The following is a 16,185-nucleotide window of genomic DNA, read 5'->3' on the forward strand; positions in this document are numbered from 1 at the left end:
ATTTCAATCCACATGTCTTAATGCTCATTTAATTTACACTTTCCCCAACCATTCCCCAAATCTTTATTATTTCCCCAACGATACCATTGCACTCCCAATGGATCAAGAGACGAATGTGCTGGTCATCTCTCATCTCTATTTTATGCTCAACTCCTAACATCAAAGCTACTCTAGCACATACCCAACTCACTTAATTCACTGTGTCTGCTGCTGCCACTCCAGACCAAGCTCTACTTGCTATTTCTCTCTTGATCTCCTAACGTTCACCCAACACAAAATTCCCACAAATAAATCACATCCAGATTTTAATATAGTAAACTGAGTTGCATCATTTGTCTGGTTAACACCCTCCAGTGGCCACTCATTTTTTTTTTTTACAAAGTCTGTGATGCCCCTCCTGGTCCAGAGATTACCTTCTTCTCCAACTGCATCTTCTTTTTTCCCTCTTACACTAGGTTGCAGACTCACTACCAGGCCTCAGTCTGTTTCCAAAGCATGAAAACTTGCTTTGGTCTCAGAACCTTTGCACATGTCTGGAGCATTCATCTCACAGCTCTGGGCCTTGCTGACTGATAATTGTCCCTAGGTTTTGACTCAAAACCTACCCTGAAGTCAATTTCTCCACCTGCACTCTCATTCTCTGTTTCTGTGGCTTTTTAAAATTTCATCACAGTCTTTGACTATCTAAAATTAGCTAGTTGTGTTTTTAAGTCAACTTGACTGAAATGTAGTTTACATAAAATATAATACACATATTTGATGCATTCAGTTTGATGAAATTGGACAGACACACACACCTGAAGAGCTCCATCCTCCAGCAAAAGGTGAAGCACTTCTATCATCCCAGAAACATCAAGGTTCATGTTTTCCCATATGAATGTCCAATGTTTCCTGCACTATTTTTGAAAAAAAATTAATTCCTTCCTCCATTAAGGTCATTGGCACCCTTACCAGAAACTATTCACATTATGAATGTGAGTCTTCTTTCTGGGCACTCAATTCTGTTTCATTGTGATGTCTGTCTTTATGCCAGCTCGTATTCTATTGCTACTTTGTACATTTTTACCTCTGTATTATCTGTATCCCCTACTAAAATTCAAATTACAGGAGAGCTCAGACTTCATCTGCTTTGTACTTCATTTTTTTTCTCTAGCATCAAAAAAGATGCCTTGCAAACAGACTGAGCATGGTGATGAATGCAAAGCAAACCAAAATATCAAGGAAACAAAATAAGCTTCCTTAAAATGAGAGCAGAGAGAACATTTCATTCCACATAATAAGACTTCCTCGAATTTCTTTTGAAATATCCTGCTCTCCAAAGACCCACTCCTAGCAGCAGCGCCTAGCATCTCTCATCATCTCTCCTTCTTCCTCTTGTTCCCCTTGCTCCTTTTCCTCATGCCTCTACTCTCCTTCTCCATCACCTGCTCACACGAACGGTGTGGTGTTTTGTCTTCTCTCAGTTCCTATCTGATTTCTCTTCTTGAATTCCTGTCAGCAAAGCAAAGATAAAGAATGGCAAAGCCAGAAAAAGATGTGCCCTCTTTGGAAAGGCGAGAGGGTGGGATGGAAGAAGGAAGAATTATCCACGCTTTTACTGGTGTTTTTCTTTTACCTCTTCTGCGCTAGAGATTGCAGGTCCATTTCAGCAGGAGTACTGCTTAGAGAGAGAGCAGGGCAAAACCAAGACTGTAAGCAGATGCTGAGATGCTGGATGATGAAAGATGTAGACCAGAGTCAGCCGTTTACTCCAGCTCATGACCCATAACCCCGGGAGAGATGGGAAGCTTACATCTGAAATGGATTTAAATTATTTGTATCTTAGTTTTGTATACACTTCACATTGCCCATGGTAAGGCAGACCATCCTGAGGAGTGATGAGTAGTAACATCCCTATTTTGGCATAGATAGTGTGTTCAGCCTCTTTTATGACAGCAGCTCCAGCTTCCCTCCAAGTCTCCGATTAGTCCTGTGGAAGTCCCGGAGCTGGCTCATTCATGCTACTCCCACACGCCCTGCCCTCATGGCATGCATTCTTCCTCTTCTGTTGTGCCACCTCCACCTTCCCCAGGTGATGTCTGTTGCCTCTGAATCAATTCAAAAGGGGCTGACCACTGCTGCCATAGTTACTCTTCACACCATTTTCCACAGCAGCTGCCAAAACAATGCTGTGTCAACACCGTGTTGTTTTGAAGTTTTAATGCTTTGCTGTACTCCAGATGCATGAGCTCTCCTGAAAAGGCAGGATCCGCCTGTGCATTCTGCTAAATTCCTCTTCCTACCCTGTGTTATGTACTCCCACAGAGGGATCCTAAAATACTGCCCTAAGACTACCAATTTTTAAGTGAGCAGTTTTGTTTGTTTGTTTGTTTTTGTTTTTTTCCCCGGTACCATGGACTGGACCCAGGGGTGCTGGAGAAGTAAGTTATATCTCTAGCCCTTTTAATTTTTTTTTTGAGACAGAAATTTGCTAAGTTACCAAGGCTGACCTCAAACTCATGATCCTCCTGCTTCAGCCTTCTGAGTCTCTGGGATTATAAATGTGAGCCACTGTGCCCGACTCTAGAACAACTCTTTCTGTATGACTTGCAAGTTTCTCTCCCCAGACAGGACTCTTTTGCTCAGAATGTGTGGTTAATCATGCTTTGTTTTGTTTTAAAAATCTTTATTAGGTGAATAAGCTGAAGGGCAGACAATATCCTGTACTCAGCAATCTTCTTCTAGCATGTAGGCATAAGGTCAGACCCACTTTCTTTAGAAGAATTCTTTGCCAGAAAGCACCTCAGCTCCAAGGGCTTCTCCCACTCCCCTGACATGATCAACCATACCAGCTCATATGTAGCCAAACTTTGAAAAGCTGCCTGTGGTGTTCATTCTACCATGTGGGATCATTTACTACCAATTAGTGAATCCCTTTTGTTTTCTTGTACAGTACTGAGGTTGATTCACAGTGTTTGGGTACATACTTGGTTCAGATGGACTCTAAATGAGGACTGTGGACAACGTGCTGGTTATTCTGGGTAAATGATGCCTACTAAGGAAGGATGCTATCGGCTTTTTCTTTCTCCCTCTCTTCCTCCCTTCCTTTCCTTCCTTCCGTCCTATATTTTTCTTCCCTGAATAAGTAGTGTGTTAAAGGCAGTAGAATTGCACATTAGCCCTGTCAGCCATATGAATGGTTAACACAGTTGCCTCAATATGGAGTCATCTACCACCCTGTGAGTTGCTTTTTCCTTGGTTGGTGATGGATAACTCCCATATGCTAGAATCTGTGGCCATTACTATTGTCTGTGCCGATGCTGAAAGAAGTCAGTACTTCCTCTGAGATTGACTTTACCCTCTGCAATGGTCTAATCTTCCTTTCATTACCTTCTCCCTTCCTGCCCACATCCCTCCTCCAGAAAACTTTTTAGTTTTTTAAAATTTCCTAATCACCTCCCTCCTGTTCCACCAAGACACTAGTGTTACCTTTGGAAGCAATAACAATCCCCATACAGAATGCTTACCTCATGAATAGAAAGTCTTGACCAATTATATTGAGGTTCTTTCTTCTTCCTTTTTGGGGGGTGTTAAGGAATAGACAGATGAGGATAGTGGGAACACGAGGATAAGAGAATAATTCTATAAAATGGGCCCACTGCCCTACATGCTTTCTTTTCCAAGAAGCAATTTACCTGCTACCATGCCTGACCTCAGTTGACAGGATATGTCACATTACTCAGCAAACTACCTGTTCACTGCAGGAGAAATATAGGCCCAAGATAATGGTGATAGGAAGAATCCAAGGAGATTTTTGTAACCTGAAACTCTGGGAGATAAGTGTAGTTCCTCCTAACCATAAAATCTGTTCGAATGTATGATTAGGGAGCCAATTAGAGGGGCTGGGGTTGTAGCTCAGTGGTAGAGCGCTTGCCTAGCACATGTGAGGTACCAGGTTCAATCCTCAGCACCACATAAAAATAAATAAAGGTATTGTGTTCATCTACAACTAAAAAAATTTTTTTTGAAAAATAGTCCCCTTAGAACCAGTCAGCATGGGCCAAGGTGACCGAAAGTTGCCATGACAGTGGAAACTTGAAAGTCTGATGTCACCCTGCTGTCAGTCAGAAGTTAAGAGGTGTATTTGGGCGGGGTTTCCAGGAAACTTCCCTGACACTCCCAATAAAACTGGAATGCAGAAAAAGCACTTATCCGTCTCCTCTCTGAGCTGGACCCATTCTCTCCCTTGAGAGGGTCCTGTCTCTCTTTTCCCTCTCCCTTCAATAAACTCATTCCTGTTACTCTGAGTGACATGTCTGAAATCTTTCTGACTTGATCTCAAGAATGGGGGTTTGAAGAGGGGTTCTCACACTGTCTCAGTTTCTCAGAAGACCCCAGCTCTGTAACAGGGGGAGTCAGATTGATTTAATAGAAAGAGAAGTAGAAATCAGAAATATGGGTGTCCTGCTTTTGCTATTATCAGTGTGCGATCTTGGAAATCATAAGCAATACAATGTAAGAAAGTATACTGTGTTCATATTGCTATTTGGGGATTAATTTTTAAACCCATGTGTAATTCTTAGCACAGTAGTTCTTATATAAGTTTAATTCCCTGCTGGTTATTTTAGGCTATATTGGTCAAGCCATCAATTTCTGGATGCCAGTTACCTCTGTCTTCTTGGAATTGCATTCTTCCTGTATTATTTCACACACTGCGCCCTATTTTCATCTCCATAAAATGTTGCAACTTAATAACGACATTCTTCAACTGGGTTCATTTTCTCTCTGGAAGAGAAAGCAGCTTATATTTATAGTTCACTGAACCTAGATCACTTCAGGTAGGAAGTTAAACAGAATACACACTGCATAGATTAAAGGAATAGTTCCAAAGATATTTATATTTCCTGGGTCTAAAATTGAGCATTAACTTTTTTGGGTTTCTGATAGAAAATTTGAACTCTTCTCAGTAAAACGTATGTTTGAAGTAACTATTCACCAGCAGTTCTTAGGCGTTTGTTTTGTAAGCCTTTTTAATTCTTGCTACTCAAACTTTGATTCACAGACCAGCAGCTCCAGCATCCTCTGGGAACTTATTAGAAGTGCAGAGTCTCATTAGTATAGCCATTATGGAGAACAGTATGGAGGTTTCTCAAAAAACTAAAAAGAGTACCACCATACTCTGCAGCAACCCCATTGCTGGGTCTATATTCAAAGGAAATGAATCAATGTGTTAAAAAGACACCTGTACTTCCATGTTTATTGCAACTGTATCCACAACAGTTAGGATATGGGACCACCTAAATGTCCATCAACAGATGAATGGATAAAGGTAATGTGATAGAGTGTAACACACTGACTATACACACACACACACACACACACACACACACACAGAGAAGACTTTCAGAAGCTGATGAACCAAGCAGAAAACACCTTACTACAAGTACAATCTACAACTTTAAAGCTAGAAGGTAATCTTTCCCATTTTACTGGAGAAACAGATCCTGAAAAATCATCTTACATAAAGACTCCTTTAGAAAGATTCAATATAGTTAGGAGTGGCTGTTACTTGTGACCATATGGGTGAACCTGAAAGACATTATGTTAAGTGACATAAGCCAAGCACAGAAAGGCAAGTAGCACATAATGTCATTCATATGTGCAATCTAAAAAAGTTGGTTAGTCTTACACAATTTGGAAGCAGAATGGTGGTTAACAGAGACGGGGATAAGGAGGTAAGAGGTCAGTCAATGTGTACAATGTTGTTTCATTGAATGAATAAGTTCTGATGTTCTATGGCACATCATGGGGAATAGAATTAGCAATAATGCATTATATATCTCAAAATAGGTACAAGACAGAAATTTCAATGCACTCACCAAAGATAAATGATAAAATTTTAAGAGGATGGATATTCTCAAGTTGATTACTACTCAATATATGAATCAAGTACACTGTATTTCAATACATTGTACCTCATACATATTTACAACTATTACATGTCAATCAAAAACATAAAATTAAAAAGAAAAATAAAAAGAAGAGCAGAATCTCAAATCACACAAAATAACTAATAAATCAAGATTTTCATTTTAATGAGATCCTGAGCTGATCTGTATGCACAATAAAGTTTTCATAATCATTTTTATGTTTCTGCTTCCAATGATCTTTTAATAACCCATAATTGACACTACTTGAAAATGTTATTGCCTATTAATACCTATTAACACTATTAACCAAGTGCCAAGCCCAGCCTTCTTCAGGAAACATAGTGTCACACACTGACCACACCCATTGTAAATTTTGCTATGCTCATAACTTACTGGGGAAACTTGCCAAAAGGCAGATTCCAGAAGTGTCCTCACAGAGACTAGGATTTTCATTAGATCTGAAATGATGTAAAAAAATCTGAGTTTTTTTTTTTTTTTTTAATGGAGGTGGTTCATACACCATGGTTTTTGAAAAATGTTATTATGCTATAACATTAAAAAAAGTCTCTCCCTTGTTTATATTCCTTTAATCACAGTGGGAATTTCTGGTCATTATGGAGGTATACACTAGGTGTGCAGTGAGTCCAGGCAACATGTATGAAGTCCGCATTTTTGGTTGCTTCCTGGTCTCACTCTGATGTTTCTCCATTTGATGTTGTAACTCTGCTCTCAGGAAAAAAAAAAAAATGTGCCTGGTTGAGGCTGCATTAAAAAATATTGCATTGCTTATTAATGAAGGAGAGTGATTTTCATCATTTATTTTCTCTTTAAGCCATGAGTACTGCAAAGACCACCACCAATATTTATTATAATACAGTATTTATAACTCCTTTTGTAAGTGCAAGGGGGAGGGGAGTACACAAATTAGATGCATTGTGATGCTTTTTTGAGGAAAATTTTAAATTAAGTCTTATTTAGGAGTGTATACTGTCTTGTAGGATTAATTAAAAGTCATAGGATTTTGCTTTTGCTTTTTTTTTTTTTTTTTTACCCACCAGAGTTGAAGTATCAGGTAAAACACATGAGAAGACTTTCAGAAGCTGATGAACCAAGCAGAAAACACCTTACTACAAGTACAATCTACAACTTTAAAGATAGTCTTTCCCATTTTACTGGAGAAACAGATCCTGAAAAATCATCCCCTTACATAAAGACTCCTTTAGAAAGATTCAATATAGTTAGGAGTGGCTGTTACTTGAAGATGGAAATAGTGCAATAATAATATAGGTTGTAACACATATTACATAGAAAGGTTAGATTTGATACTACACAAAAGCCTCTTATGTGCAGTGGAGAGCTATTAGGTAAGAGGACTTGGTCAATGGCAATATTTAACATTGAACCATGCTGACATTACCAGTTGGGGAAAGATAGTGGAAATTTGACATGAGATATGAGAGATGCCCCTGAGATAATAGGATCTTCTTAAGCATGACTTGATCAATAGAAATTGTGAAAATAGAAATGACTTCAGAGTGTCTGTATCTACCTACTTTTCTAACTACCTGTAAGAAGGAATCAAAGGTACCACCAAGGTCTCTTCTCCACTTCAGTATTATTTGATTCATAAGATTCTATGGAAGCATTTCTGGAAGCTACTTTATAGATAATGTGGTAGCAAATAATGGTGTTATGATAACCCAGGAGGAAGTGGTGTGGGACAGAGTCAAAAAAACTGGGGCTCAGGAAGAAATGGAGCCTATAAGGAAAGTTCTAGAAGGAAACTGTAAACCCTGAGAAAGGGTTGCTCTTCATTAGTCATTCATTAAAAGCTGGTAAATACTTCTGCCTCATCCCAATATTCATGATCTATCTTGCTTACTTCTTCTATAAAGAGATGATTATAAAAAGTGAGATTACTGGCAGTACATCTAAAGAACTGCAGCTGTTTCCCCCAATCTTAGTAATGTGATTGGTAAAAACCACAAGTCCTGGAGAAGTGATGAGCTTGACATTTCATTAAGTCTAACCTTGTGAAAAATTTTGGACCAGCTTTAAAAGAATAGTCCTTACTTTGGCTAGCAAGACAGTGTTTTCTCTTTTTATTTTCCAAGGTGCATGTTTTTCCTTGTCCACAGATAGTCCCATAAAGAACAATTGTATTTTTAAGCAATTATGATTTACATCTTTGAAACAACTCTTTAGGGTTGATATCTGCAGTTAAACTAATAGCAAGAGCTTAACAGTGAGTTTTTTCAGGCCCTCTTGGATGCCCTGGCAGGATGGTTATCAGAGATGACTAACAGGCCTAGAGCTTTCCTGAATGGCTTCATTCAAACTGTGGGGATGGGAGGTCTCCAATGGCATACCAATCACAGATATGAACATCTACTGGGACAGTGTGGAAGATAAAGCAAAATTTTTAAACACATAGGCAAGAAATATTACTGAGGAAGCATGTATAAAATAACTTAAAGTTAACTTTTAAATAAGATTAGGTTTGTTCAGAAGGTTCTTAGAGTCAGAGTGGTCTATCCGGTAATTTAAAAATAGAAGTAAAATAAGTGGGTAGTATTCAAAAAGAAATGGAACAGTGAGCTATACATTCATAGAGAAATGTAGGATACTTCCCTAATTGTATATAAAAAGTAGCTTTGGAAAAGTATGGAGTTTCTACTATAGTTCTTGACATTATTCCAAAATCAGAGTTAGAATTCTTTGAATATATATAGAGAGGATGGTTCTGGCATGTGATGGTAATGGGGCCTCTGGGCACTAGGAATACTTACCTTAAAAGAAAAAGGTAAGATGGCTCTGGAATATACAGATGTAACTAGGAATCATCATGTTATAGGGATGCATTAAGACAGAGACATGCCAGAATGATTAATGGTTCAACCTATAGGATGGAACCTACAGATGAAGGGGATTAAATAGTTTTAAGAGAGAAAAGAAAAGCTAAGCTGAGTATATGTAATCCAAGCTATAGAAGGTCCAGGGCTTATGAAGAAATTGAAAATGAAAAAGCAGTTATAAAAAGAAGCTGCATCGTAAGGCCACAGAGCTCTATTAGAGTATGCAAATGCTATTAAATCCATGGAATTAATGCAATATGGAAATGTTGCATTTTTTTTAAAATTTGATATTATTTACTTCATTAAATGTCTGGTTTTCTTGGGGGAGGAGCCGCAATAAATGGTTAACACATTATCACATTAGTCCTCAGAAAGCCCTGGTTGTTGGAAAAATGGTGGGTACCACCCATTACAATTAAGGAACTATGCAAATTCCCAGCATGATTTCATAGAAAGAGATTGGCAAGAATAGGTGTCGTCAATGAGGACCATCCTATCAAGATAGAGGCCATTGTTTCATTTTTCTACCCTGGATGCCACATGCAGTGCATGGCACTGTAGTTTGGGTTGGTTCATTTATTTGGGGGAATGATTTGTATGTGTGTGTGCCCTGAAATGGGTCAGCTTAATGATTTCTTCTTAAGGCTAAACTGAAATCTTTCTTAATGTAAATTCCTTCGAACTGGTTTTTGCTTTTGCCCCCACCCCACAAATATATCTAAAATAGGAAAATTATAAATGAAAGAACAAGGAAAATAAATAGGAGAAGCAAATGGAAAGACAAGAGAAAACCCCAAGGAGAATAAATTTCTGGGCAGGGAAAAAAAGTGACATGAATAATAAAAGGAGCATTACATACCTAATTAAACATGATATTTAAAATTGGAGCAATGGGTTAAATTGGAACATTAGTGTTTGGCAAAGGAATTCATTTGTATGCAGAAATCAGGGTCGTCATCTGCTATTGTTGTAGTGTTTGTAAGTCTACATTTCCATCTTTTCCCTTTGTACTTTTCCATTACACACAGCACATTATAACCAGATCAGTGGGGCAGCCAAGAGAGCAGAATTTATATTTTGAAATGAAAGTTGATAGCTAATAGCCTAGCAGCATAATAAGCCACATTTCGGGTGTGGAGTCCAAGCTTACACAGATTGTTCAAGTCTAAGCAGTGACCCGCCCAGGCCTGATGATTTCCTCAGCAATCCCAGATGGCCTGTGCTATGCCGGGCCCAGTGAATGAGTCCAAGCTGCAACCCTGTGCTGGGAACAAGAAGCAGCAGCCGCACTGGACTTTCTCAGTGACTGAGGGAGCCACTGTACACAAGGTTTAGCTTATAGCATGATTCCCTCATGGAGGACTCAGATACATTTAAATTACCTTTTCCTCTTGTTAACATTCTTAAACCAAACCTGTTTTAAAATTAAATATTTGCCTTAGTGTAGATCGTATGTGTTTGCTTACACAGTGGAGGGTGCATAGGTGAGAAACACAGTAGTCAAGGGTGAGATTCCTTTTAATGACAATAGCTTATGGTTATGAGGTGCTGTCAGAGAACAGGGCATTACATTAAGCCCCATCCCTGCGCCATGGCATTTAATCCTATCAAAATTCTAACAAGCTAAATACCATTAGAATCGTCATATTAATGTGAAAGAAACTTTATAAAGGTTAAATAACCTTTAAATAACTTGAGCAAGTAACAGAATTGAGATTTGAACTCAGATCTTGCCTGATGCTAATCCCATGCTTTATATCATAGTATCCTTGCTTTCCTTCAAAATGTAATGATGCAAGAGACATAAATCTGCTACTAGGATCTCTCTGGGTTGTGCTTTAATGTCTTGCATTAATATAACATGTCTCTTCTAGGATTTAGTGAAGCTAAGACCCATCTTGTAGAGTCCCTTCTGTTCCCATATGAAAGGGAAGAAGCTGGAGGCATGGATTTCTTCAGGTGTAAATGGTTGTGCTCTCTGCCTCTCACGGTTTCACCTGTCTTTCCAGATTTAAGTCGATTACCATCTTCCCTAAGTAATATTTTACATGAATTACACTACTTACCAAAGTCAGTATTAAGTACTCTTTCCTGACATCTCTACCACAGTTTATACTTATTTCCTTCACTGCTGTGTCTCTATGCAGATTTTTTTTTTTTTTTTTTTTTTTTTGGTACTGGGGATTGAACTCAGGGACACCCAAACACTGAGCCACATCCTCAACTCTATTTTGTTTCTTATCTAGAGATGGGGTCTCACTGAGTTGCTTGGCGCGTCTCACCATTGTTGAAGCTGTCTTTGAATTCCTGATCCTCCTGCCTCAGCCTCCTGAGCCACTGGGATTACAGGCGTGAGCCACCAAGCCTGACCTATCTGCAGATTTTTCAGAGGACAATTTCCATATCTTATTCATGGCCTTATCAAAATCCAGTGCTAGGCTGAGAAGAGATTGTGGAATTGAATTCGATCTCATTTAGAACATGCAGTTTCTATTTCAAGTATTTAAATAATTTTATTTACTATTTTAAAATGCCGAGGAAGCAAAGAACAAAGGCCAAGTCACTTGTCTATGCAGGTGAGAGTACTGCCTGATTCTGTTCAAAGTCATCACAATAGGACAGAGAGGTACCACAGAGCCCAAACTGTGCTGCTGATGGTGGGTCCATACATTGTCCTTCTCATTTGCCAAAATCAATTCAAACAGTCCTTCAGAGAGCATCATTTATATATTGGATACTACCATGTTGGCTAGGGATTAGAAGACAGAGATGGTTTTTAGGAAAAGGAAATTACAAAGATGAACATAATGGCAAGTCTGTTTTCAAAGGAGTCATTTTCTTTTAGTGAAAATGTGCAGAATTTTAGTCCAACCCATATTTAGCATTTATTTTGTTTGACTTATCACAAAAGTAATTTTTATGTGCATACCACTTGACAGTTTACAAAGCACTTTCACACTCTCGTATTGCTTCATTTTGCTTTCGAAATAGGTCCCCAACCAGCATCCTGCTGATATTGAAGGCCGAACACATCCAGTTAGTGGAAATTAGAAGCAACCAATGGAAGGTCATGCTAATTTAAGATCAGCTGATGGCCCGAGGAAAAGGCTGCTCCTTAGTTATAGCCATTAAAAGAAGCATCTCCTAGGCAGAGCCTTCTATATTGTTGTAAATCAGTCCCCAGTTCCATTTTTAGCTCTTAGCCTAAGGGAAAAATAAACTATCTCCTACTTTAAAAAACAAGGACCTTGCAACCACACACTAGATCTCAACTTCTCTTTGTGATGCTGTTTTCCATTGAGAGGCTGCACCTCAGGCCATTCCTGCACTGTACCGTAACCAACTGTCATCAATAAAGTCAAGAAAGCAGGGTAGAAAATTTCTATGGTGCTTATTGTTTTGTTTTTAAGAAAGGAGAAGGCAAATAACTTTGATAAAGAGAGGAAAAGTTTGTGCATATAAATGGCATGTTTGCAGACATTTTTTAATATCAAAAAAAAGTATCCAAATCAGTTTTCTTCTAGGATAAAAATTGATTGTATTTGAGAGAGTGACTCATGGTTTCAAGGATGCATTAAGCAAATTTTATTAAGGCCCAAAGGAGTGACAGGAGATTAATGTCTACCTTCTTGGGACTGGCTGCACCAGCCTTCTTTGAGAAGGGTGTAACTCACTAGCCATAGACAGTAAAGATGAGTTCCCAACCACTTGGACCCCAAGTTTCATGCACCCCAGTAACACCACTGTAAGTGCAACCATATTTCTCCTAATAATAATGACTTCTTAGGGTTCAAGGAAGCTTTAGGCCTAGTCACTTCCCTTTTAAAATGGTAATTGACTCATCAAGACTTGAGAAAAAGATTTTGGAAGAAAATCAGAAAGTTGAGGCAAATGTTTGTTTAACCATGAATGTTTTCTTCCAGAATGGAAAAATCCCATCAATACAAATAGAATGAAAATATTCCCCACCTCCCAAGTCTCAGTAATGATTTAGAAATATTGACAAATTAAACATGGTCCATCCTCCTTCATTAAAAGAATCCCAACTAAAAGTGACTATCCAAGTTTTTGATTGGTCTCCTTTCTCTAAGACCCAGGAAATTAGAGACTATGAAATGCTACCTACCAGTTGAACAGGTAGGTTATCATAGATCCAGCTCATGAACTGTCAGTTGAAAAGTATTAATTATTTCTGTTTTAAAACGTCATTTATTTTATGAGGAATAATATTCTGATGGTGGTGACTTTCCCATTAGACTCAGAAAATGAGCTGATAGAGCATAGTGATTTAGATGAGGGTAGGGTAGGCTTTTAAGGAGAGAATGCCAGATGATTGGGGAAAAAATTCCCTCAGTGTCTTGAAAAATAGGCTATGTTTTCTTCTGGAATGGATTCAGTGGTAGTTCTGATGAGGTAGAATTGAAAAAGACTTTTTTTGTAAGAACTGTTTAGACTCATAACTCTTTTAAGTTAACCTTTTGATTTTGAGATCCTTATGCTTTCATTAAACTGACAGAAACAATGCAGTGTGGTACCATCCTTTACCCATTGTTCCTCAGTTGTACCACCTTGTAAAATTATGGTACAATATCATAAGCAGAGTCCTCATGCTGATACAGTCAAGATACCAACCAGTTTCATCATCACAAAGCATCTCTCTTGTTGCCCTTGAGAGCCATATTAAACTTCCTCTTCCTTCCCTGTGCCTGACCCCTGGTAACAAAAGATTTCTTCTAGGTTTCTAAAATTCTGTGACTTCAAAATATTATGTAAACAGAATCATAAGTATGTGACCTTTTGAGATGTAACTATTTCCACTCAGCATATTCCCTGGAGATTCATCAAGTTGAAATGTGTTATGGTTTGGAGGTTAGGTGTCCCCCAAAAGCTTGTGTAAAGAAGGTTTAGAGAAGAAATGATTAGGCTATGAAAGTCTTAACTCAATCAGTGAATCAATCCCCCTGATGGGATTAACTGAGTGATAACCAAAGGGAGATAGTTTGTGGCTGGAGGAGGTGGGTCACTGGGGGCACGCCTTTGGGGTGTATATTTGGTAACTGGTGAGTGGAATCTGTCTGTTCTTTCTGATCATCTTGTGAGCTGTTTCCCTCTGCCACACTCTTCAGCCATGATGTTCTGCCTCACCTTGATCCCTGAGGAATGAGCCTTTTGTCCATGGACTGAGACCTCTGAAACCGTGAGCCCCCACAAAAACTCTTCCTCCTCTACAATTATTCTGGTCAGGTCCTTTAGTCATAACAGTGAAAAAGTTGACTAAAACAATGTGTATATCAATTGTTTATTCACTTTTGGTTGCTGAGTGGTATTCTGTAGGACTACAGTTTGGTAAACATTCACCCCTTGAAGGAATGTTCTTAGCTACTACGAGAAAAGCAATTATGAAGGTCTATGTACAGGTTTTCATGCAAAAATGAGTTTTTAGTTCTGTGGGCTAAATGTTATGTTTGAGTTCTATGGTAGCTGCATACTTTTAGGTTTTTTTTTTTTTTTTTTTTTTTTTTTTTTTTTTTTTTTTTTTCTGGCTACGAGTCTATTCAAAACAAAATAATCCTATCCAACTTCGCTGAGGTGGCTGACCACGTCCATGACCAAATCTCTTCTAATCTGGATTTCGGTTGCTGACCCAGTCCTAGCCTCAGCTTTATTGTCAGCACCAGGGAGCACAGCACTCTGTCTGTAGGTGTCTCTGTCAGCTTCCCCTCTTGTGAGCCTTGCAGGTCACTTGCCCTCCAGAACTTTGGGCTGAGGTCTGCCAGTTTCTGGTTGGCTATGGTGTAGAGTGGCAGGCACAATCTTAGGTGGCAGGTGGAGGTAATCACAGAGATACTGGATGCTCTGGTTGGTCAGGTACCAGTAGAAACGTCTCCATGCAAACGTCTCCATGCACATAGCCTCCAGACTTAAGAGACTGCATGACTTTCATGACGTGAAGGTTGGGTACATTCTTATCTGCCAACTCTGGGTGCTTGGGCATGTGGACATCCTTCTTGGCTACCATTACTCCCTCCTTAAAAAGGAGTTCATAAATGGCAATCCGATTCTTCTTGGGCATCAACATCGAGGAGGCTTCAGGGTCCAAGGCCGAGGCTGGAAAGGAAGGGGCATGTGCCCACACATTTAGTTTTAAGGAAACTGCCAAACTGTTTTCCAGGGTGGCTGCATCCTTTTATATTCCAACCAGCCATGTTGGAGTGATCCTGTCTCTTCAGAGCTATATATACCAGCATTTGCTGCTGTCAGTATTTTTATTTTAATCATTCTGATTGGTGCATAGTGCTATCTCATTGAGATTTTATTTTACCTGTCTCTAATGGTTAAATGAAGTTGAGCATACCCTTAGCTTATATGAATGTCATGTGTTTATCCTCTTTTGCTAAATGTTTATGAATGCTTTTGTCCTCTTTTAAATTAGATTATTATTAATTTTTTACTGTTGAATTTTGAATTATTTATTCTAGCTCTCATATTCTAGTTATTAATCCTATGTCAAGTATTTAATTTGGAAATATTACCTCCCAGTAGGTTACTTGTATTTTCATCCTCTTAACAGGATTTTTTGGAGTTCAAAGAGTTTTAAATTTTGTTGAGATTCAAATTATCAATTTTTCTTTTTATGGTTCAAGTCTAGCCCTAGAGGTTGAAATTTTTCTCTTATTTTTTTTCTAAAGGTTTTACAACTTAACATTCTATATTTAAGTCTATAATTCATTTTACCTAAAATGTGAGACATATACTGAGCTTTTCGCATATATATGTCTGATTATTCTAGTACCATTTGTGGAGAAACCCATCATTCTTATATTGTTACTTTTGTAATTTTGTAGGCTCATAACTTTTAATACCAAACATGTATATTGAGCTCTATTTCCTTATGCCTAAGAAAAACACTAGTTTATGCTTGAAGACTGCAAATTCTGTGTCTATTATTATTATTATTTCACCCTCAGTTCTTTATATATCTTTACCTGCTTAATTGGCTCAATAACATTACTCATTTCATTGCCTTAATAACTCCTTAAGGTAGGTATTATTATTTTCATTTCACAGATAAAGAAACTGAAATATTGCCAATTAAACGATTTGCTCAAAGTCACAGACCTAGTAAATCAGGAGCCAGGGTTTAAACACAGACACCTTGTCCCTAGAGATTACACCATTAATCCTGGTGAGGATCGCATTATTTACAGTGTGCCAGATGCTGAGCAAAGTATTGAGCATTCTGCTATTTTTCTCACTATTATCCTAAGGTATTTCAACTAGTGTAGCAATTAAAGACTTTCTTCCCACATCCCTCTCCTTAAAGTATAGTATATTTGATGTTTTATTTATATCAAAACCTTCATGTCCACGAAAACACAACTTAAGAGTCAAAAAGCATCAAGTGTTTTTCCAAATTTGCA

At 38.3% G+C, this 16,185-nt stretch overlaps 1 pseudogene; it reads right to left on the minus strand.

The window, feature by feature from the left end:
• The window catches only part of LOC124993604 (40S ribosomal protein S10-like), a 37,459-nt pseudogene extending 22,602 nt beyond the window's left edge, over nt 1-14,857 (minus strand).
• Nucleotides 14,858-16,185: the final 1,328 nt, after the last annotated feature.

Source organism: Sciurus carolinensis, chromosome 9 (assembly GCF_902686445.1).
Source record: "Sciurus carolinensis chromosome 9, mSciCar1.2, whole genome shotgun sequence".
Lineage (NCBI taxonomy): Eukaryota > Metazoa > Chordata > Mammalia > Rodentia > Sciuridae > Sciurus > Sciurus carolinensis.